The 25,106-nt window shown below is 35.0% G+C and overlaps 1 protein-coding gene across 3 annotated transcripts in view; it reads right to left on the reverse strand.

The window, feature by feature from the left end:
* sema4d (sema domain, immunoglobulin domain (Ig), transmembrane domain (TM) and short cytoplasmic domain, (semaphorin) 4D) overlaps positions 1-24,347 on the reverse strand; it is a 138,973-nt gene extending 114,626 nt beyond the window's left edge. The window contains exons 1-2 of one of the 3 annotated variants that reach the window (XM_039759466.1): positions 23,966-24,342; positions 13,203-13,326 (exon numbers count right to left, since the gene is read on the reverse strand). The gene's annotated coding sequence lies outside the window, so the exon portion shown is untranslated. Of the gene's footprint in view, positions 1-13,202; positions 13,327-23,965 lie in introns of all 3 variants that reach the window. The other 2 variants (XM_039759464.1, XM_039759465.1) reach the window with 2 other exon arrangements.
* Between the last annotated feature and the right edge of the window lie 759 nt (positions 24,348-25,106).

Consider the following 25,106-nt stretch of genomic DNA (forward strand, 5'->3'; position numbering starts at 1 on the left):
TAATTGTAATTTTTTTGTTTTAAATCAGCACAATACTGAAATTTGCATGTTCCAGGATATTTAACATAAATTTATGCCCAGATACAATATATCTGATAATGCCCCGAACGATAGGCCAAGGATATAAATTGACAAATTTTCACTGTGATTTTTTTCAGCATCTGCTTTTCTAAGCTTTGTAGAAATGTATTTCTAGTGTTCCTAAATGCTAGGTTATACAGTAGTTGAGCTAGTGCACATTTCTTTTTTGCTGCAAACTTCCTGCAATCAAAGAGCAGCAATGCAGACTTTAAAAGAGATGAATAAGATTGGAATATTAGCCTGAAAGTGGAGTAATAAACTGAGAAAAAGGAACTGAAGTCATCCCGTGCAATTAGAGAAATGGCAAGAAAAGCTTCTTTAATGAATAAAGACCTTTTTCAATTTGCCCTTTAATTAAGCAAAACACTACTTATTCTGAGTCTGGATGGTGAGAGAACTTGTGTTTACAACAGCAGCTCACATTTCCAGTCAGAAAAAGAAGAGATTAAAAAGAATTTGATTGTTTGTGTGTGTCATACAGTAGAAGTTTTGGTAAGAAACAAATATGGCATAACTAAAATGGAAATCCATATTTATAATTTCACCTCAAAAATTAGGAATGTCTAGTTGGTACAATGTTAATAAAAATAAAAAAATTATAAATATAGAATTAAAAAAAAAAAAAAAACTCTCCATGGACAATACTTGGCTGTGGGTTTTAAACCCAGGCTGCTACCCACTGACCCACCATGCTGTTAATGTATATATGTATAAAGTATAAACTTTTTTATATATACAGTACATGGAAGAATTATCATTATTCTTTAAAACACATGAACAAATAAGTCATATGTAATGAAATAATTCCCCCTTTTATATCCTCCCATAAAAATGCTAAAACAAAAAACTTTTAGCCTAGGGAAAAAAAGCTAGCTTCTATTTAAATATTTTAGCTGTTCTTGGAACTACATAGAAACTTGTCTATGTATTTATTTGATCACTTATTTTAAATATTGAGTAGGCCAATTAGCTAATGTAACATTTACTAGGATTTATATTATTCAGCATTGTATCCCATAATATACAAATCAAACCTGAAACAAAAAGGTTTTTTTAACCAAAATGTTTATGATTCATGGCCCGATGTGTGCGCAAGTGAAGGCCTTGAAATAGACTGCCGTTCTATTCTGGGCGGTTTGCCACTTGTCAGGATAGGGGCCAGCTTCGTATGAATTTAAATTAGTACAATTAATTTAAAAAATAATTAAATATATAAAGTCTGCTGTATTTAACAATAAATGAAGGCACCTATATCAGGGATAATTGTGAAAAGTCATCTTACTATAATATTTAATAAGTTCACAGAAAAACACTGGATGAAGTCATGCCTGTCATCTAATGAGGCATTTTACAGATACTTGTGCCCCCGAGTCTAGGCCTACGAATTGCTCTCTACAACTGTTGTTCTAGAAGCTCAAACTGCAGCCAATTTGTTGCTGTTTGGCAAAAGAAATCAGGATTTTGGCCATATGTTAATTCTCAATAGCACCACAATGCTATTTTATCTTAACAGGGAGCAGTGACAGCAAAGGAAAAAACATTGTTTGAAAAATTATCATAATTTGTCATGGATATGAGGCTCTTTTCTTTGAATGTAACCCTCTTCTGATACCAACCGTACTGAAAGTTAAGGTAGACAAATAATTCAGTATTGGTTATAACTGACAACAGCATCTGATTCCAACCCACGATCCCAGTGTAGAACTGAAAACTACTTAAAACTGTTTATTGTTCTCAATTAAGACCTTCTTCCAGCAACCCTTCTAAATACAGTGGTACCTCGGTATACGTCTGCTTTGGAATAAGTCTAACTTGGTATACGTCCTGTTTAGAGGCGAAATATTTTGCTTGGTATATGACCTTTGCTTGAAATACGACTCGTGTGCTAGAACACCACGTGTGGTATACCGGGCACGCGCCTTCAAAAAAAAAGGGCCAAGTTTTAACCTGTACAGTAATCCCTCGCTATATCGCACTTCGACTTTCGCAGCTTCACTCCATCGTGGATTTTATATGAAAGCATAACTAAATATATAACGTGGATTTTTCGCTGCTTCACGGGTTCTGTGGACAATGTGTCTTTTTACTTCCTGCACATGCTTCCTCAGTTGGTTTGCCCAGTTGATTTCATACAAGGGACGCTATTGGCAGGTGACTGAGAAGATAACCAATCAGAGCACGCAGTTATGTTCTCCTGACTGAGAAGCTAACCAATCAGAGCACGCAGTTAAGTTCCTGCGTGCTGAATGCAGCGTTAACCAGGAAGTCTTGTCTCGCTCATTTAGCATCAACGTGTTTCGCTGTGTAAACAGTTAACTTTTGTGCTTTTTTGTGTTTATCTTTGTGCATAGTCAAGCCCTTCATTATTCATTATGGCTCCAAAACGATCTGCTACTGCTTCAGGGGCCGTGCCCAAGTGCAAACGGAAGATGTTAATGATTGCCGAAAAGGTAAACGTTTTGGATTTGTTGAAGGCTACGATTCTTTTTGTTTAAAAAGTAGGAAAGGAATATAAGATCTACAGCTGCAGTGTCCTTTTAACCAGGGTGCAAAACGAGTTGTAAGTGGATGTAATAAGGCAGTAGTCTGGATGGAATCTGCTTTAGGGATTTGGATTGAAGACTGCCAGAAGAAGAACAACGGCAGTGCTACACAATCGCCTGAAGTGGCTCCTTTGTTGTAGCTGTAACGCTCTCCTTTGTTGTGCAGTAAAATTAAACTCATTGTTATCAGACAAGTCATTTTCATTTATTTCATCTAATTGCTTTTGTATTTATGTATTTTAGTATTAAGCAGTGTTTAAATTATTTTATACAACCCCATCAATTTATAATATGCCAACAACAATAGGATTTTTTTTTCATGGGAACAAATTAATCATTTTCCCATTATTCCTTATGGGGAAAATTCGTTTGGTATAAGTCCAAGGATCTGGAACGGATTAAGGACGTATACCAAGGCACCACTGTATCTCATTGAAATACAGTATACAGAATGTGTAATGATCATTTTGAAGAACTGGTTAAACCATGTTGTAACCAGACACTTCAGGAGTCCAATGGTCATCCTTAGTTTTAGTCTTCCTCACATCTTTCCTACTCTGCTTGGGGACAATGTTTATCCTCCTCCTGGTATCCAGGCCACTGCTTTAGTGGTTTTAAGCTTCTTGATTTTTTTATTCTAAAAGTGTTAGTTCACCCATCTATCTGTTGTCAAAAACCATTCACCCCATTAAAGGTCTATGACTACAAATAAGGATAAGTGTAGGAGCCACTCCCACGTAATAACAGCTAATTGTTTCCAAATTCATATATTTGCATGTGCTTTTGTATCCATTACCTTGTTTATAAAGCTTTATTTCCATATACTAGTTATTTTAATTTCCCCATGGTGATAGCTTAACAAATATTTTCATATGTGTGTTACATTTTTCATTACCTGTTAAGACAGGATTTCTACAAATGATATCTAAGATGGAGTTATATTTCAAATGCTGACTTTTAATCATAGCAGGATGTCAAAACATCATACAAAGAGTGCTCCAACTAGGATTCAAGCTAATGAAGCAAGCATTTTTTTTATTTTACATTGCAATAAAGTACATTTTATTATCACTGTTGTTGATTTATTATCTGTTTTTGTTCATCTTTTTAATGAGTGCCAGCAATTCTTTAGCACATGTTCACATTAATATATAAAATTTTACCATACAGTGCTTTTAGCTTCAAATCCCCAGATTACACGTTACCATTGCTGGCTTCATACCAACCCATCAGATACCTAAGATCCTCCAAGACCAGCCTTCTCAATATTAAAAATGCTTGTTTTGCAACTCCCTTAACACTTACTTTATATTTCTCCACTGCTATTTGGATTCTCTCCCCATGTCTGTTTGAGATGTTCAATGAAAAACACACTTGGAAACTAGCATGCCCTTCAGCACCTCAAAATAAAAATTCAGACTAGGGTTGAATGGCACAATCAAGTACAAGTAAAGAAAGAAAGAAAAAAAAAAAAGGAATATGTATAAAATACATTTTTTTAAAAAACATTTCATTTTTTTTCTGGTGTTTTCAGAAATATATGATTTACTTTCAATAGTAAAAGAATTCTGTAGCAGCAACTGTAACTTGAAACACAAAGTTTCTCATTCAGCTGAAATACTGCCAGACTGGATAGTGTGAAAACAAAGCCTATTGTAGTAATGAAGGCATTTCGTTCCCTGAAGTGTTCATCCCAAGGAGTAATAAACACCCATATTATTCCACCTGACCCAGTTCTCACCAACCCATGAGATTTATTGCCAATGGTTTAGGGGGGCTCCATGCCAAGCTCTGCAAGCACAAAGAGTGATCTTGTTTGCATGGTTGCTCCCTAGGTGGTTTAGAACATAAGCAGCTACAAATATGGCAACTTCTTTACAAGTGAAGCATATTTTACATGCAGATCACTTTAAAGCAAACCAACAAGAAAGGAAACCACTGGAAAACCAGTGTCTCTTCCTATATGTCATACCTACATAATGTATATAAAGGCAATATGAACAGTTGAATCAAATCCTTCACTAAATATTAAACTCTCTTAATTTAACTAACATAACTGGTAAAGCTGTTTTTGCATCTAATCACTGGCGGTTTAGCTATAATTTACATTAACTTTTGTTAAACTGGTTTAGATGACATGCAATATGAGTACTAATGCTCTTAATACTGGAAACAGAAAATGAGATCATTTACCACCCTGCCAAAGCTTATCAAATTAAATGTCCAGTAGTGAGCATAGAAATGTGAGTAATAATATGCCAAACCACCATGCATGTGCCAGATTCAGCAAAGGTCACAAGTACATGGTAGTATCTTTTAAATTATTCATACTTCAGGTGACCTTTGCCTCCCTTTGATGTTACAGACTGTTTACAAGACCGCTAACTTGGTTTTCAACCAATCACAATTGTGAAAAGCTACATTAAAACTACTTGGGAAACAGAATATGAAAATGTGTTTACATACAACTTTAAAAGCCAAATGATTATGTAGACCATAAAGCAATAATAAGAAAACGATAACTAGTGTTCTGCAGGCAGAATACATGATATTTTTCCCCATAGTTAACCTCTGAATGAACTTGTTTCTTCAGTGAAGTATAGTATTTTCCTATTATATAATTAGTAGTCACTTCATAGCAGGTCAAGCACAGTTTCAGGGATCATATTTAGTTCAAAAGTAGTGAAGAGATTAATAGCATGGACTGAAACATAAATTCAGCGGACACTGCATCCCTCAATGTCTGGAACGGAGACTCCTTGCTCTACATAAAGCAAAACATTACCAGATTGAAGAATGAAGCAGTATACAGTGCTTTTATCTTGAATGCACTTTGCAGACACTGAAGTGGAATAAAAGATGAATACAGTACACACTCTGAGCAAGAGATAAAAATACTTAGTTAAAAAAACCAAAAATTAACCCAAATATCGAAAAACCTGTACTTCAAAAAGAAATGGCACAGAGAAATGTCGAGTGCAACATAAAGTTTGTACAATGATAGCTTTTAAGACATTACTAAAGCAGTACACATAGCATGTCAAAACTTTTTTTTTTTTTTTAAAGATATGCCTACTTTTCAAATATGTCCAAATTAGGACTTAAGTTTTCCCTATAAGCATATGTACACATGCAAGAATAGTTTAAGCCCAGATTGTTTACTCGAGCCAATACAAAAGTCTATTTTGTTTGGATCATTAATTAGGTAGATTTTAGCTTTGCTACCCTTCTAATATAATTACAGCTAAGTATCCATTAGAATTTTAAAAATTCAATATTACAGCATAGGTTAAAAGTAAAAAGTTTTCATTTTACGGTTTTAAAATGAGTCCAGTGTTTTTAAATTGACTTCATTGTTTTCTGCGGTCATCCTGATCAGACAATATAAAAGAACTTCAAAAGTTCAACTATGTCTATGCAAAGCATTTTATTTAACAAACAAGCTTCTAATCTAAAAAAAAAACACTTTTGCTCTGGGACTTAAATGGCATGTAAAAGTGTCTGACTGCTAAGAAAATAAATAGTACAATAAACACAATATTTCAGTAATATTAGTCTTCTCAAAGATGACACAGAATAAAATGTGAAAGAGAAACATCTTGATTTTGTTCAGGTCTACATGCTACAACAACATATGCTTCTATAATAAACTGTCATGACCCAAATGCAGTAAAACACTTAAGCCAACAAATACAGCACTGTATATGCAAGAAGAGTGAAAAAGAGAGCATTCTGCATTTTACTGTGTACACAAAACTTACAAGAAGCACTTAATGTTCTATTTAACTTATTGCAAAGTGATTCAGTAAAATGAATAGCCCTGATTACTAAAACAATGTTTTTTTTTTTTCTTTCTAAATTACTGGTGATTAATGGATAGTATACTGTAGCTTTGGTTTCAATTGAACCTTTTATTAAAAAACAATTTACTTAAGCACAGCTTTTACTCATTTGTAATGATCTTCCTGTACAAGAATGCCACTGAAATAATTTTCTAATCAACACATGAAGTGATATTATTATGTAACAACATTAGCTTCTAAAACACATAAATAGACTGGAAAGGTTTATATAGATGTAACATCACTAAACAAGCACAATATATCAGAAAATTACAGTCTGTCCTAATCAAATTACCCAATGAAATTATTTTTAATCTAAATGTTAGCCATCTCTTGAACGATGACTATCACAGACAGACCCAGCTCTTCCACTACATTATAATTTTTCCCTGCTGTTAGCTTTACTATACCTATACAGTGACCTTAAAAATCACAGACAATTATATAAATCCACCCTCAGGTTATGCTCTTTGTCAAACACTAAGTGCCCTGCTGTGTAAAGCACCATAAGCATTTCACTAATCTTGGCATTACAGAAACTTCACCAGTATTCATTTCATCATTATCTTCGTCATTTCCACTTTTCTTATCCTAATCATAGTTATGGCAGCCAGACACTACGCTAAGTTGACCCAGCCACCTTATCTCCAGAAACTTATTCTGAAAATCTTGCCTGACGAAGGGGCTCGAGTTGCCTCGAAAGTTTGCATATTGTACTCTTTTTAGTTAGCCAATAAAAGGTGTCATTTTGCTTGACTTTTCACTACATTCATAATGGATAACACGGTACAACACCCTAGTACTATAGCAACTCCTGGGAAAGTCTACTGTATAATCTCTCCAATACCTGCCCTGGCATCATTGCCCAGTGGGCTATGCCTTTTACAATACCTTAGAAGGTGCCAAGGGCTATTCTGAAATTCTCATAATGCCTGAACTCACTACTCTAAAACTGAATAAGCTGTGGTTCTATTAGCCCTCCGCAAGAACCTCATTTGCCTTATTGCACTTGCAACTGTAATTATTTCAGTCACAACATAGCACTCTTGGAGATGCAGATTGAGAAACCAGACACTTCCCTCCCTTCTAGGATTATGACCTTGTGATTTGGGGACGCGCGGTTATCAGTGATCTTTAGAAACACTTTATCTGAATTTGTCTGCTCCTGGTAGGACTATCCATGGTAAACTACTCCAAGGAAAACAGTTAGATCATCATACATTAATGACTTTCACACAACAAGAATGGACCTGGGAAAGGTGTTTACTTATGAGCACCAGTCAGGCTTAGTGCCAAAAAGCCACACAGAGCTGTCATGTGGGTTTAACACCAATAAGATGGAGAATGAGGGTCAGGTCCTTAGCCAGCTGAATAACAGGAAGGAGACGTATCGATTGACGTTTCATTGGAGCATTCTGTTATCATGTTATTCAGCAACTATAGGATCATTTACAGCAGACACTTTTAAACTAGGGGAGCATAGAGAACTAAGGTAAGTTAAAATGGATATCCAGGTTATTTAAAAAAAAAATAATGACCCAATATCTGATCTCTATAGAAAAACAAAAAGGTGTACATTAATACACTGATAAACCTTTCACTCTGTATCTTTAATGTCTCTAATATCTAGAGTTTCACCAGTACAGCAACCTGAGAATACATAATCACATTTATATTTTAAAATTTTGATATAGTAAACAGAAAACACCATATTGAAAGTGCAGCATCTAAGCAGCTATACAAACAAAGAATTGCTGCTAGAGGGAAGACTGTACATACATTAGAAGTGAGAAAATGCCCACACATTAGAGGACGAAAAAAAGAAATATGTCCTTCAAACTAGAGGGTTTCTTAGTTACTTTTGTTCATCCCCCTTCCCCCATCCAGATTCTTGGAACACTTAGATTGATGAGAATTTGAAACACACATACCCCACCCCCTTCCCTCCAGAAAGGCATACATAGAAATGAAGCTGTGCCTGGGTTTAAAATAAAAGAAAGAATGGTACTTGAAAAAGAGATCACTGGTTATTGACTAAACATCCAAATAATAAAATATATAGTGTTCCCAATTAACAATTATGTCTGCACTGGAAAATAAAAGCTGGTTCTTTGAACGTTGCTCGAAATGTTTAAGGAAGTAAAAAAACTTTTACACAATATTCAATAACACAATTTACAAGAACATCACAACAAACAGGCACTGCTTCTTGATCTTTTGGAAATATGTTTACTCATCTGAACAGCTCTGCTGTTTATGTACATCACCATTTATACATTTACAGTACACACCTTTGTAACTTTATATACAAATAACATTTTCTTTGTTAAAAATTTTTCATAGTTTAGGAGTTAGTCAAAAATCAGACATTAATTAGAATGTAAACATGTAGGTAATCATGCTAGCCTTGTCTGTGTTACTACTAAGTTGTCAATGCATATGAAGTTTGTTTTTATAGTCTTTTAAGTTTTTCAAATGAATTATCCATTTAACTGTTTCACATTCGACTCCACTGCTAGTTCTCATGAAGCAAAGTCTGACGTGTCTTAAAGTTAATAAAACAGTGTAATATTAACTACATTCATCTTAAACAAAACTGTGCTCTTCTGCCAAAGAAAAAAATGCTGAACTGAATATGAAAAGTGCACTGCGAAGCAATGAGCATATTTTGAAAACAACAGCAACCATCAATGAATACATAAAAGACAGCCTTTACTTAACTGTCACACCTTGTGTTGTATTATGCAAGTCCAAAGCTGCACTATTGCTGTAGCTGGCTTATATTACTGATTTGGATGATAAAAACATAACAATTACTATGGAAAAAAATACATTGCCTAAAACCTTTTCCCACATCCAAAAAAAACTCTCAACCTGGAACAATTTGTATTGTAAATGCAAAATAAAATCTCCTGTTAAGTTAACAAAACACTTTGACAAGGCTAGTTTTTGTGACAGGATAGTCCTTTCCAGTGTTAAGACTGAAGAGTAGCTTATGTTTCCTGGAATGTGATCTGACCTGTCTATGTCCTGGACAAAATGTGCACACATATGGATGATTAAAAAAAAAAAAAAAAAAATGATGAATAGATATGAATGGCAGACACCATTTCGGAAGATAAAATAATTATTTTATGGCTTCACACGTATTTGTTTAACTAATTCTTGATTTAACAGACTTCAGCTGCATTATTATCAGTCTGGATGTTGCTGTAATGTTAACAAGATGCAGACTTTTATCCAAAAACTGGATAAAATCTGGGAAATCATGAGCCTGGATAAATATTTTTCTTCAACCCTAATACCCCAAAATCTTATGCAAGGATCCCTTTCAACCATAGCCCTAAATATAGTAAACACACTTCAGCTAAAAGATGCTTTCTTCCCTAAATCAGGTTAAGTTAGAACATAAGGAATTTTAGAAATGAGATATCATCACTCTGTCAATTGATCTTGATTAATCATTGAATGGCTACATTTTCTCAAGATATTTTTATATGCTCAAGGTCACTGCATTTATCTAGGTTCTGATGACACTTTGCATGAAGAGATATTTCATGGTTTCTGTCTTAGTATTCCTCATTAACATCCAACACTGTCATCACATATACAAGTTTATAGTGTTGTTATTGGTACATTTTGCACTATTAAATTCTGTTGATGTGTTCTAAAAATTTTTGCCCTTAAATGTTTAATTATCTTAGCCTGCCAGAGCAGAACATGCTCTTTAACCCTGAAAGACATTTGGCTGCTCTTCTCTGTACAGTGTCTAGTGCTGACATGTCTTTAGTTTACTTTACACGTGGTCATGCTGACGCATTGTTGAGTCTTGGCATAACATAAATTGGCTGGGGGAAAAGTTACATAAATATACTGGATCTGATTATATTTTATATATATCTTTTAAAAGAGACACATTTTTACAATTTTCAAACACAAAGTCATTGTTTTGATGCTAAATTCCTTTCTTTTCCTTCAGTCAGTCAAGAGATTTCCTTAATGTTAATTCTTTACTTCATGTAAAACAGAAAATCAAATACACATGCAATGATATAACTGTTATAATAACAAAAACAACAACAACTTTACATAGCCCCTTATTATATGGTTACATGCAACTCAAGGCACTTTCCACAGCTTAATCAACAAAAACAAAGATATACCACATGTACTTGGATTATTCTCCTTAATTAATACTAATTTCTAATAAATGTAAGTATACTACATACAAAATCACGCAGATATTATTAAGTACAACTAAACTGGAAACATTCACAAAACAGAATATGCATAGCTATTTCCAAATTGCTGAGACTGCATCCATGCATAATTTAGGATGAACTGGGAACGGATATTCTGCTGTCTTTTAAAGCTGAAATGAGTTCAACCAAGGTTCACTGCGGATATAAGAAAAATGCACTCCAAAATAAAAGTCTACTAAAAATATCCAATATAAATTAATCCATGTAATGCATATTAGATCTTTGAACCAATGTATCCAGTACTTTGCGAGGGAAGAAGCAGCCTAGACAAGCAACATTCAATATGTAAGAATGAGAATGTTTCAAATACAGAATATTTGTAGTTTCAAAAAAAAAAAACAAAAAAAAAAACACATTTATCAGGTGAAGCTGATGGGCTAATGGTAAATATACATCCAACCAAACAGTGTGCCCTTGTTCTTCTGAAATCTTATATTTCTGTGGCATCTCTTATAAAAGAATCACACTTCTGGTGACTAAACAATGGTCCCTTATATACAAATTCACACTCTTACAGTAAAATTGTCACTTTTCATGTTCCTCACTGATCAGTACTGAATAATCCACACAAAAACATTATACTCTATGTTACGTATCCCATGTACTTCGTAGTGATTTTAATCTCATTTAATCTCTCTTTCTAGAGGAAAGTACACACGATTCTCATAAACAGGACCAATAGGTGACCAGTACTGGACATTGCTAAACCTTGTGAAAAATTCCACACCAAAAAAAAAAAAATCTCACATGATTCATGTTGCATAATCCATGTCTTTTACACAGTCACTAGATCAAATTGTGCAAAAATGACTGCTTTTGTGCTAAAATGTTGTTAAACGGTTACTTCCTGAATTATCAGCCTGACTAACAGTAGCAAACTGAATTTGAATTGAAGATGCGACTCTTGACTATTGAATCATGGTGAGAGACGGGTCTCCCCATATGTGAGTGACAGAACCGCAAAGAAACCAGCACATAGCGCAGGCACGGGAGTTGTTGAGTGAAGCGAGCAGGGGGCAAAGCCTAAACAAAGAAATGATACAAATAAACAAGGAAATTGTTAAAAATAAAAATATGAAATATATAAAAATGAGAGAGAGAATCCCTAACAGGGAAATGCTAAAGAAAGTTGATAATGATGATTACATTTATGTATTGTACAATGCACTGCACTAGATGATTTAATGAAACTCATCTCATCAATAAAGGATATGAATCAGATACAAAAAAAAAAAAAATCTGCGAAACTGAAATCATTAATAAAAAATGTATTTCTGTCACTAATATGCCCTGGAAACATGCATGATTAAGGTCAAATTGGATTTATAAATTTAAAAATGAAAGTGTCTCATCAGCAACCAATGGGGCACCACCAGAAGAAACATGACAAAAGCCTTAGATCTTGTCAAATATAGCTCACCTCCAAGTTGCAGAGTTTCCTTTTTGAAAACAAAAACTGCCTTGGTAAATAAATGCACATAAGCAATGAAAACAGACAAAAAAAGCAAGAAGCCCAGCTGTGGATGTAAACTAACAGTACAATTTGTCTGTTAAAACAGACGGCAAATGGCAAAAACTTAAAAAGAACTGCCTTTTACCAGCTGCTGCATTTGTTGTATAGAAGTAGGTAATTTTGATTAAAAAAATATAACTTGAACCAAACATTGATTTTTCAGGGTCACATAAAATAGGAATGTAATTGAAACACAATTATAATATAGACTTGTTTGCAACAGTGACACCATGTGAAAAAGTTACTTTTTTGAAGTATAAACTCCCATTTTTCCCACCCACTTATTACTGATACATTAACATTGTCTGTAACAGTAAAACTAGGTAAAAGATTCCAGGTATAACCAATAAAATAAAATATACTGTATATGTGTATATCCTGGACTATATCTTGTCTCAATCAGCATTAAGTTTTTTCAGAAATTGGCAGGCAAACTTAACATTAGAAATGTCCGAAACAGACAAATATATTACATTATCCATTTTTTATACAGATGAGTTTTATCTAATAAATCAACAAAGTAACAGTCCATTTGAAGTCATGACATGAGAAAAATCAGAAAACCTTAAAGAAATTAATAAGAACCCCACTTGTAAATCCAAGGTGGTTCAATACTTTTTTTATCTGATATAATCAAAAAGAAAAATATTACATGGAAAGTCAAAGGAAACACAAATTTCTCTGCAAACTATGCACTCCATAACTTAAAGGGTTTGACAAACCTAAAATGATTTGTCAAAATGTCATATTGCATACTGATATATGTGGATCCCTACTCTGCCTGCTGTCTAATGATATGAAACCTGAAGGCACAACAGATGGAACTTTAGTGTTCAGCTCATCCGTTTTACACATTTCAAGTTTTTTGGCTGTACTAGTTTTTGTAAATGACAGGTTTAAGTAAATATTTATCTACAATGTTTTTATGCAATTTGAATTGAGGGTGCAAATTTCAGAATACCTGTTGATGACAAGTACAAGCAGGAGTTATGTCAAAATGAGCCGTAGCACCATCTGTTACTTGCTGCAGACTTTGAAGAAAATAAACAGATGTTCTTTTTTTGAATGTGTCAGCTACCAAAAACCTGAAAAACAAAAGAGAAGCAACCAGTAAGGATTAAAAGTTCTAATAATATAAGCTTTAAAATGCAAATTAGTAAACATGAGTTGAAAAAACAAACTTCTGCAAATGTGGTGCACTGGTTAGCATTGCCTCTTTAAAGATACAGCATCTAGGGTTTCAAATCCCAAACACTGTTACTGCGATTGCATTTTCCCTCCATGTCTACAAGGGTTTTTCATTAGGTAGACCAGTTTTGTTATCAAAAAACTAGCATGTTAGTTTAACAGCTAACTCAGAATTGATAGAAAATGAATGTATATGTGATGGATTCGTGTCCAGACATGGCTGGTTCTTGCTTTGCATCCAATGTTCCCAGAAGAGACCGTAGCCTCATGTGACCTTTAACTGGATTAAGAAAATTACTTAATATTATTTTAATAAGCAAATATAATACTTTCCCTGAACCTTCTTCTGTATTCTAGATAGCTAAAGTATCTTACCCAAAAATATCCAACAAGTGATTACATTAATGCACCCTCAAGATGAAAAATATACATAATATCTTTTGCAATTGTTTTCTTGGTCTGGCATCACAGCAAGAGAAACTAATTCCTGCACTGGTTGATTTATGAACTGCATTGCACACCCAGGGTTTGCACCAATAAGGAAAAATAATGATAACAAACAAGACTATTATAAAGTGGTGGGGAGCTGGTCTACTAACCTTATTCCCTAATTCTTTCCTTTTCTGGGTATTATTTTCTTCTTTTGAGCTTGCTGTGTTTGTCAGCCTCTCTCACAGGCATCAGTAACTTTCAGTTCTTTATGGACCCATTTTACAGTGCAATTTTGGGACAGCAGAGGCATAGAGGGGGCATTTTGTTGTTGCTTATTGTCACAACTACTTTTTCTAGGATTGTTGTTTTTTTCGTATTGAAGTCAAATTAAAATATTTGATCACAAGAGAAGTAGAGCAGCTTCCTCGAGTATTACAGGCTTTAATGACATGTTTTTTTTTCCCCCTACTATCATGAATAACTTCTATTGAAGACCAGAAGGCCAGCAGGCATAACTGACATAATTCTGCCAAGCACATGCTTCAGAAGAAATGAATACAACAGATTGTATTGACAAGGCATGAGTGGCAAACCTTGCTCCCAAGATCAGGAGGAGCAACCCCTCGGTCTGATAAGCAAACAATCATTTCATTTGCCACAGGGCACTTTTTACTGAAGGCATGATTTATTTTGGTACTGTTGAAAGAAGTTTAAAATGAAACGAACAAAAACAAAGCCATGCAGACAGCTTACATACATATTTAAAACTGGCTCCATCTAACCACAACTCAGCAAAACTTGATTAAGGCTCTAGAACCTCAGACTACAAACACTGAGTTTAGGGGTTCAGATTTTTATACTGACACTGTGCGACCATGAACAAGTCACTTCAGCTACCAGCACTCCAAGTGGAATAAAATAAAAAAAATGTAACCAACTGTATCTCTCAAATGTTGTAATTTGCCTTGGATAATGGTGTCAGCCAAATTAGAATAAGAGACATAGCATAATATCACGAAATCTTCTAGGTTTGTTGACACAACATGTTTTCTTAAATGCTCACAAGTCTAATCATTAGTGCAGACAAAAGATTCGGAAGCTTTAAGAGCCAATTCAATTCTTAAATTGTCCTTAACTTCCTTCTTTGTAACTTGAATCAGTACAAGGACTGCAATGAAAACCTTTTACAGAGAAAGGTCTTTTGAAAATTATAGTCATGGTTCGGCTATTCAATACATATGCTATCGTGACAAAGCACCACAGCTTTTTGTGGCTGCTTACAGTGGATAAACAACAAAACATAATAAAATGCATTCCTTGGAGCATTTAAGGATAACTTAATATGCTTTTCAACTTAATTGTGCCCATAGTGCCATTATCCTACAGTAGCTAGTCATGAAAATTAATGAAAAAAGCAAACAGAAAATTTCTATCTCGTGACTCTGTAACTATGTTCAGTTATTGAATGCCACCTATGACACAGACATTATTGGTTTTCTTAACACAACACATTACATACGCGTACAGTAATATATAAACATGCAGAATATCTGACTGCATGAAATACTAAGTATCAGTTCTCTTAAGTCGCAGCTTAAATCAATGAGTCTTCTTATACTTTTGTCTGTTAATATTTAATTGTTTACTTTTGCAATCCCAACCCACAGAGCAGCTTGTTAAAACAAAGTATCTATTAAGTTGTAATTATTAACAATAAAGAATATGGTACCCAATGGGAAATGTTAAATATTTAGAACTTATGACCAAATAAAATGGACTTCTATTACTACTGTGTATTCAGCTCGGTGTGATTCAGTTTATCATTATTATACTTAGAATACAATGCAAAACATATGCTGGTCATCCCAAAGGTACACAAACATGCAACAATAATACAATTTAGCAACACATGAGACAAATTACTGAACAGAAAAATTACAATTAAAATAAATATAGTACTATGTAAAAGTCTTAGACCACACAAAATATATATTTTTGATTTTGAAATCATTAGAATAAAACACAAATAGACATTACTACAAAAAAAAAAAACACAACTACATGTCTGTTAAACAAGTCGGCATTTTGAGTGAATGGAAAACTGAAGAATGCCCTTATGTAAACTACTGTAAAGCTTTTTGTCCTGTGGTAAATTCTTCCAAGTTTCTTTTGAGATTTTCCAGAATTCTAATTTTGACTGCCTTTGTTCTTTTCCTTGTTCACGTGCATTGAGCATTGAGGTGGCCAATCTAATACAAGCTAGTGCTCCATTTGCAGACTTGTACTCCAAATCGGTCCTCAATATGTTTGAACCTCGTTGGGGTTATTATTATGCAGAGAGATTAAGTTTTTGCCAATAAGTCAGTCACTCTCAACATCCATTTATATTTCTCAGCAGTCATCATTCTGTGACTGTTTACACACCTCTTTTCCCCACACCACTTGCTGAAATGCATCTACATCCAAGATAGGGTTGCCACTGTAGAAGACAGGCATCAGTGTAGTTCTTGCCAACTGTTTGGCTGGCATACTGCTACCTTTGTGAACCAATTTTTCAAACTTGGACTTGCTGCTTTAAAACACTTTCTGCCTCTGGTTGTCATTCAGTGCTTTTAAGTCTTTTACATATGCAGTCTCTTCTGTTTATTTGCCTGCCACATTAATTCTTCCTTAGTGTCAGCACAGACTATAAGATTTCTTCTAAAACTTTTTTGTATGGTCAAAGCTTGTAGTTTGGTACTAGATAACTCTACCAGAGGCTAAGTAAGCAAGTGGTCTTTAGTTTACTTTTCACCGTAAAGCCTACAGCCTATCCTTGCAACATGGGGTAGAAAGCACAGACACACAATAGTCATGTTGCAGAGCACTCACTCATAACTGATAATATCAGGTTCCCAGGTTACCTAACTTACATGTCTTTGAATGCAGAAGAAAAACAGAGTGCCTGATGAAAACACATACAGTCAAAGAGAGAACTTCTATAAAACAGCAGTGCTAACCACTCAAGTTGGAAAATACAAAAAAATGTAACCAACTGTATCTTAAAATGTTGTTAGTTGCCTTGGATAAAGGGCAACAGCCAAGTAACAAGTAATTATAATAATGTAGTGTACAGTAAAGCATCCTTAAATTTAATTGCAAAGCAGGAGAGTAATTATCACAGAGTTGTAGCTGCTGCAAGCAGAGTAGAAAACTAGATGTACTAATTAAAAAATGTCAGGGTTCACATGCAGTAATGTAATTGAAGAAAAAAGTGAATCAAAATATACCAGCCTTAATATAATGTAAAAAAAAAAAAAAACCCTTTGAGTTATGAAGTCAAAAAACAGCTAAGCAGTTTTCTTCAAAACGTTTTCCATAACCTAGTCATATGAATAATAAAAAATAAAAAACCAAATACTCTCCTGCCTCATGATAGTCAAAATCCATGACAACTTTTAAAAGCTTACATGTAAATTCATTACCTAATATAATCACTGAAAACAAGTCCAATTAATGTACCGGACATAAAATCTAAATGACACTATTTCAATAAAAAATATGTATCCTTTTTCCTCAGGCCAAAAGAACATTTTGCCTGCTGTAGTGGGGGGTTATTTTATACGAAAGACTGCCTTTTTATGTAAACTGAATCTGTGAAAACATCATTAATAATTTATTTTGTAAAACTGTTTGAAATAATATCTTGCCATTGAATGGCAAAATGTTTAGAGTTGGATGCTGCCATGCATTTAATGGTGTTGGGAACAGCTCGCCTGCAAACTGAAACTTGCATTAAATGAATTTAGAAAATAGATGAAAGGATTCAAAATCATTTTCATCCACCTATCAAGTCCATCACAAAAATCTGTGCAATCAATTTCAAAAACTCATTACCAAATAACTACAAATAGTGTACGACAATCCATTCAGTGCTAAGTTTTGGCTTGATAGGCTACTGCTGCCATGTGTCTTAATTTTAATTAGGCAGGTTTACCAATTGTTAAAAAGATCTTTGTAAAAAGTTAATTTACCGAAATAAGAAAAATATGTAGTCGATTTTAATATCATGAAATTTAAAATGGGGTTAAACAGGTGGGTGTGAATCAGTGTTTTGAATTGCATCCTCTTTAATACAAAAACAGACCCAGCCACATAAAAAATACCTTTGTAAGTCTATGACTGACGTTTAGGCATTCGTGTGTAAGTAGTAAAAAAACCTTTAAAGCCACCAACACAAAATAATTCAAAGAGAATTCAAAATAGGAACCCTGCAGCTAGTCTCCCCAAGTCATTGTTTGACTTTAAAACAAAGATAAAAATAGAGTCTAGGAAGCTACTGAATAAATGAAGAATTGTGTTAGACACTAAATTCCCATGTGTAGAAGCTTTCACTCTGATACCATACGTCTGCATTCAACAAGAATGCTTATGACTTCAACAAAGAAAAAATGATTACATATAAAATATAACACTTTTACACCCTTAACTGCACAAAATCCAATTCAAGTTGCTATGGGAGCCTAACAGAGCCTATCCCAGCAGCACTGGGTGTATAACCTCTGTATGATATACTGGGGGGATTGGGTCAAAGATAACTAGAATTATAAGCATTTACACGAGGTGCGGAATATGAAGCACTGATTGAGAGAAGCCAGAGAGTTAGGCACTCTTTAAAGTACTCATAGATTAAAAGGACAATAGATGATACTAGATAATATGTCTTTCTTATTTTAGCCACCTTTGCCTTTAATTTGGTTCAAAGGTGACTTGTGAATGTTCACTACACTTCACACTATACGTGGTGTATTTGTGTGTATGTATGTATGTATATGTGCGTGTATACTGTACAGGGCTATGGAGTCGGAGACAATTTTGGGTACCTGGAGTCAGGTCGGAGTTGTCAACAATGTACCGACTCCAAATCCGAATAAATTTAAATTGTAATGAAGAAAAATACAGCAAGTTCAAATGTCCCATTTCACAAACAATAGTTATAACTAAGTACTTACAGTATCTGATGTAAGAATAAAACCCAGTGCACAGTTGTGTTACTACTAGTGTGAAGTTCAGCTGAGCTATTATACAACCAGACAGTCACATATTGTAATCCGGATTATGATACATTACAAAAAGTGTTTTCATTTTATTTCAGATATAATGTGTTTAACAAGTTCACTTGAGTGTAAACAAGTGTAATGATGTAGGTGGAGGTATGTGCTTTGGCCCGATGTGTGTTCAGGGGTTCTTGTCTTTTATTTAAACTGGCCAATACGATAGAGAGTCAGCTTCCTAGCCAGTAGTTCTGTGGTTAAATGATGTGTATGTTGCCTTTTTTTAATCAACATGGAAAATACATTAGGATAATAAATACAGAGGAGTCGGAGTTAGAAGTACCAGAAACTAAAAAGTCGGAGTCAGAGTCGAAGGATTTATCTACCGACTCCACAGCCCTAATACTATATACGCAGTAAATAAAAAGCACTGCAAAATCTAATTCAACATACTACAGTTTGATCTACCAACACAGAAACAGATTCCCATGTTGTGTGATGGTTAGCATATTTGCCTTTTTACCAAGAAATATGATTTGAATCCCACCCATTGCTTTTCATTTTTTCCTTAATCAAGCACTTCCCTTACTAGGTCTGTCATGACCTCGACTTGCCCTAGGGGTGGTCATATTGTCTCAAGAGTTACTTTTTGCAATAAGGGGTCATGTGCATAACCTCTCACCATTTCACCACCACTACAATCCATGCCGCACTGTGTTCCTGTCGCATTTCCAGCTGCATAAGACTGTTTAATGATGTATTAGTTTTAGCCTCTCTTCCCGGGTAAAGGGCTGCAATAGTGAGCCAGGGTCAGGGTGGTTGTAAGACAACAGCCAACTTAAATCTCACAGTGAATTGGGATCATGGGATCCCTGATCATATTTAGCCTAAACGCAACCATTTTTACTGCTTTACATTTACAGAGGAGTTTGAATATAATAACAGTGCAATGCTGGAAAGAGACTTACAGTTTCAAAATTGTGAATGTGAAACCTACAGCGTGATCTATTGACAAAAAACGCTACCAAATAGATTGTGATGGTGGTGTGACGGTTACCACACTTGCTATTACATCAAAATATTAAGAGTTTTCAACCCGTTAACTTTTTTCTTTAATCAAGCATTTCCCTTACTTTTTTGTAATCTATCAAACTGCCGGCTAGAGCCGTATCATTAATAGAGTTATTAACTGCAATTTGAGGTTCTTTGCACCAGAAAGAAAAAAAACAAGCATACTGGATATGGCAACACTTTCAAAATCTTATATATTTTTGAGCAAACTGTAGTAAGTTTGAAGTTAATGGCATTTGATAATACATACTTTGTAATTACTAAGCTAGTTTGCAATAGAAATTAAGGTAGAAAACTTACTGTGCAAATAAGATAAAATTTTCAGCCAACAACTGTAAAAATTAAACCCTACTTAGCTTATAAAACAACAACATGCAAAGAGCAATCAGACAAAACTGAGGAAAGCAAATAACTGAAAAGAAAATAAATGGACAGAAACCTAGAGCACAGGCTGGTGAGTATAAATGCAATGTAATGTACAGTATAAGATTTTTCATAATTATGGATGGTAAATCATCCGTTGAACAGCACTATTAAGAAATGATTAAATGCTATAGTTGGCATGCTTACTGTATTTTGAGTCTCAATGAAGTAATCATTATCACTTTTACACCAAGCAGTAGCACGTCTCCAGCTCTGCACTGCTCTCCTTATTGTTGTGTTTGTCCTTATGCTCACTCATGTCCAGCTGTTAGTCCTGAATCAACAAACCTTTGATGATTTCCACTAACAAACCAAGAATCTTTCCTGGGGGCTTGAAAATTCTGTTCTTAAACTATACTCTATAAATTTATTAACACTCAAGTTTTGCTCTCATTTACTTTTTGTAAAAGGTCTTCATTGAATTTCAATATAAACAAATAGTTTTCAAATGTATGACAGGCAGGCAAGCAAAAAGAAAAAAAAAATCTTGCATACAATTACAGCAGAAAAACTGTTAATATACTAAACTTGTTTATCTCCAAAAGCAGACTGAACCAGAACCTTTAGGAAATGCAGCTTAATGTTTCAGAGAACATGCCTGAATCAAACAAGTTATTTTTGAACCTATTTCCAAGCAAAATAAGATGACACAACAAATATTAAAGCTATGAAGCCACAGTGTCTATATACTGTAGTTTATTTTTCAGTAGTACCGATTAACACGCCTTAAAAATAAACATTTAACCACAATAAAAATGCAAAGAGAGCCAACACAAGCACTGCAGTAATATGCCAGGAGCCCTTAAGCGACTTATTTATACTCTGAACATGAGGTATTACTTTCTTTTTTTGTCAGGATCTCTATTCTGAGAAAAAAAAAATCAGTGGGGCATATCTAGTTTTCTCATGCAACAAATGCATTCTTTCATAAGTCAGTTTATTATTATTATTTTCTTTAGAAATGGACATTCCCTTGACAGAGGAATTTTCCTATGAAATGAAAAATATAATTACAGAATAATGACTGAGCCTATAGTGTACAATCCACACACTTATTTGACCTCCCTACTTTTGCTCAGGGGTGCAGGACACCCCCACACTCATTTTAGAAGCATTGAGCAAAAGACAAGAAACAAACCTAGATGGGGTGTCAACCCACTTCATGGCACAGTCAAGCACTCGCTTCATAATGAACTAATTTAAAATGACTTATTAACGTGAAACACGTTTAAGATACGCAAGATGAACTCAAGACCCCAAATTAAGGTCCACACAGACAGGGGAAAATGTGTAAACTCAACATATACAGAGATTAGGATAAGATTTGAACCCAGTCTCCTGGAGCTCTGAAGCAGCAGCATTATGCACCAAAACAACAGGACCTGAGCCCTGTTTCTTATAAAAAGAAAATACTTTTAATTAAAATGTTCTGTAATAAATATAATTTAATAAAAACACTCACATGCTATTCCCATAGTCTAAAAATATCCAGTTCAAACAGCAGTCAAATATAAAATTCTTATCCTCAATTTTATATTGAAACTATTACTGTGTTTATATAATAGTTTGCAGCTCTATTTTTTACTCAGTGTCAATTTTTCAGTGTTTGATTTATGTAAGGTTTTTGGCCTGCCTGCCTGCCTATGGTTAAAGGTTAAGACAGTTACATTAGGTTAGGTTGACTTTATTATCCAACAGAGAAATTTGTTTTGTTTATTAAGTATGCAATGTTAACCTCCCCATCAGCAGCATGTTCACTTCCAATTTTCATTACAGTTAATGAGTAATTTTAAGTCACAACATAGGTTACAAAAACACAACCAACACATTAGCTCATAACAAACAAACAACTTTCTCAGACCCACTTAAGTCACTTCAGGGATTCATGGGGCACTGAAACCAGTACTTACAGTAGATTTATACTGACCCTGGGTGGCACCTTTCCGTCAGAGGTAATTGACTAATAAATGCTAAAAATTTTTGTTGTACAAAGACAATGACAACATATATCAGTCAAGCAATTCGATTCTAATTAACATACTTTGCATTTTCCTTACTTCCCAATATTTCACTAGAGATTCCGTAAGCTAAATCTGCCCATCCATACTTGGCAGCTGTTTTTATTTTCCCCTCTCTCAATAAAGGATTTACAAAATAGAACTTAATTATAGCCTCAAGTAATTCTCGACCGGATGTTGGTGTTGGACCTTGCTGTACACATGCATCCTGGGACAATTCATCATTGTTAAATGGTAATGAGCAGGATTAATGTGACAGTACTGTCCTCTACTACTTTTACTCAGTGACTGTTTGTTACCAAAGACATATTGACATTTGTTCATTTACTGTCATTGAAAGGAAATCTATTTGCTCCAGCAGCAAACATAAAACACTGAGCAAAATAGTACAAAAATACAAGCTATTACATAAGTGCAAGGCACAGAACTACTGTATAAAATGATATATTTATGAAAATATTATTTATTCATCCATTACGGAATCTTTTTGATCCAGATCAAGGTTATTGGAGCTAAAAGCTTATCGTTTTGGCATCAGATTCAAATACAGAATAACCCTTGGATAAGGTGCCAGTTCCCCTTTAGGTACAGACATTTACACTCCCATTCAACCAAACATGTAACATGCACAAACACTGAAAATGGGATTTGACAATTACTGACCAATCAATGTAATCATTTTAAGTTCTCCCGTCCTAAATCGGCAAATGAATTCTAATGTGTGTGGGCATCACTTGTTATATAGTTGGGATCTCGTTTAAGACAATGACAATGCGGTGTTCTAGATGGACTTCTGAGAAGCTGGCGATGTAGAACAAGTTACTTTTCAGTGCAAAGCCGGGTTTATCCCGACAGCATTACCACTCGATGTGTTTTCAGTTCACTGCAGAGTTATTTAAATTTTTTGCGGAAGATTGCGGTAAACGTGTGTGTCGACCGAAAAACTTTCCTGGTAAGCAACAGAAAATGCTGCCCTCCGATTCGACACCTTGGCCCTCCAAATGTATTTAAATCCCCCTATCAATAAAAGCAAACACACACACTTTACATTTCACAGTCGGCGCCCAACTCTTGTAGGATGACTATGCGGGTTAGCATTGGAGAATACAACGAAAACATTTAGCCCATTTTTCCAATGATACTTTCGTTTAGACCGACGGTTTCTTTTTTTTTTTTTTATCCCATTGCCAGAAAGAGAGTTTCCCCACAGCACATATCAGCTATTGAAAACTAAAAGTAAGGATGAACAAAAACACTCCCCGACTCGAATTTCAAAAGTTTCACGGGTGGATTGGCAAGTTACGTTACAGTACCGACAAACTGCTCTTGCAACTGCGTGTAAACCCGAGCCTCGGTTTAGAGACTTCGATCGCGCATGCCGCTCTTCTGCTCTGCACCGATGTGCCGAGTGTCCGGTAACAAGTGCAATAATAATGATGTTCTAAAGAGCATGCAGAGCTTGGGGAGTACTGCGCGGACAAAGTAAATAAGAAAAGTCTTAAAGCAAAGCGCAAATGCAAAAAAATATGAGCGAAGCAGCCCCCGGCAGTGTTACTCACCCTTCCGAGCGCAGGCAGGACGCGAAGTCCCTTAGGATCTCCTCTAGTGCTTGAGGCGCTGCAAAACCGTCACGCGGCAGGCTTTTCCCAGCATGGCGGCTGTGAGCTTCTCACATAAAAAAAAATACTCGTTGCCGGAGATATCAAAGCAGAGGCGCATCCCGGGAGAGGAAGAAGGAGGAGGGTGTGGGAGATCGAATACACTCGGCGCCGGCGAAGTGCGAGTGAGCAGAGCCAAAGTAAAGTGCGCCGATAAACTCTTGTCACACGTGCACGCGCCCAGCTCAAGTATGTCTGCCTTCAAGCCCTCTGCCATGCAGTGGGCACGATCTGGAAAGAGGAGAGAAGAAAAGAGAAGTTTGCACTGCTCTGGTCGGCAGGCATACACATTTGGAAAAGCGCGCTTTGTTAGCCAATAGTGATTCGCCGGAACCCCAAGTGATTTTGTCTTTTTACGAGACATCCAGTCACATTTCTAAAGCTTTAGAAAGGCTTTTAGTCACGCAACTTCTCATTGTGTAGTCAGGTTTTAGATTTTATAAAAATAAATAACAGCCTCGCAGGTGCACAGTTTTCTTATGTATCTATTTCTAAACTACTTCGTGGACACACGAATTAAGATCCGTTTGATCCTGGAGATTAACGTTGGCTTTGCAACAAGGTTACCTGCCTAATGTTCCATAACGTTTCACATATACTTTCAAATCACATGTTAATAATCTGTGAGAAGCATTATTTAATGTAAGTAATACAAAGCCTCACAGAATACATCAGCACCGTATGGCAAGCCAAATTATCATTCAGAGATATCTTGAAAACATTTAAAGATATCTCTAAATATTTCAAGATATCTTTAAATATTTCCAGATATCTTTAAATAATTTGAGATATCTCTTAATCATTTGAAGATATCTGTAAATGATTTAAAGATATCTATAATGATAATTTGGCTTGCCATAGCACCCAGGAGCAGACATGGCACATTATTGGAATCCAAATGGTCCAGAATTCTACAAAACTCCTCACAGCTTCAGGCCCTCCACTCATTTAAGATGATTAACAAAACTACATTAGCAGGCTTGACGTAAATCTTCTAAATTAAAGTAATGATGGGGATGCTGGAGCTGTGAATGGCAGCATC

This window comes from Polypterus senegalus, chromosome 7, assembly GCF_016835505.1.
Source record: "Polypterus senegalus isolate Bchr_013 chromosome 7, ASM1683550v1, whole genome shotgun sequence".
In the NCBI taxonomy this organism is placed as follows: Eukaryota; Metazoa; Chordata; class Cladistia; order Polypteriformes; family Polypteridae; genus Polypterus; species Polypterus senegalus.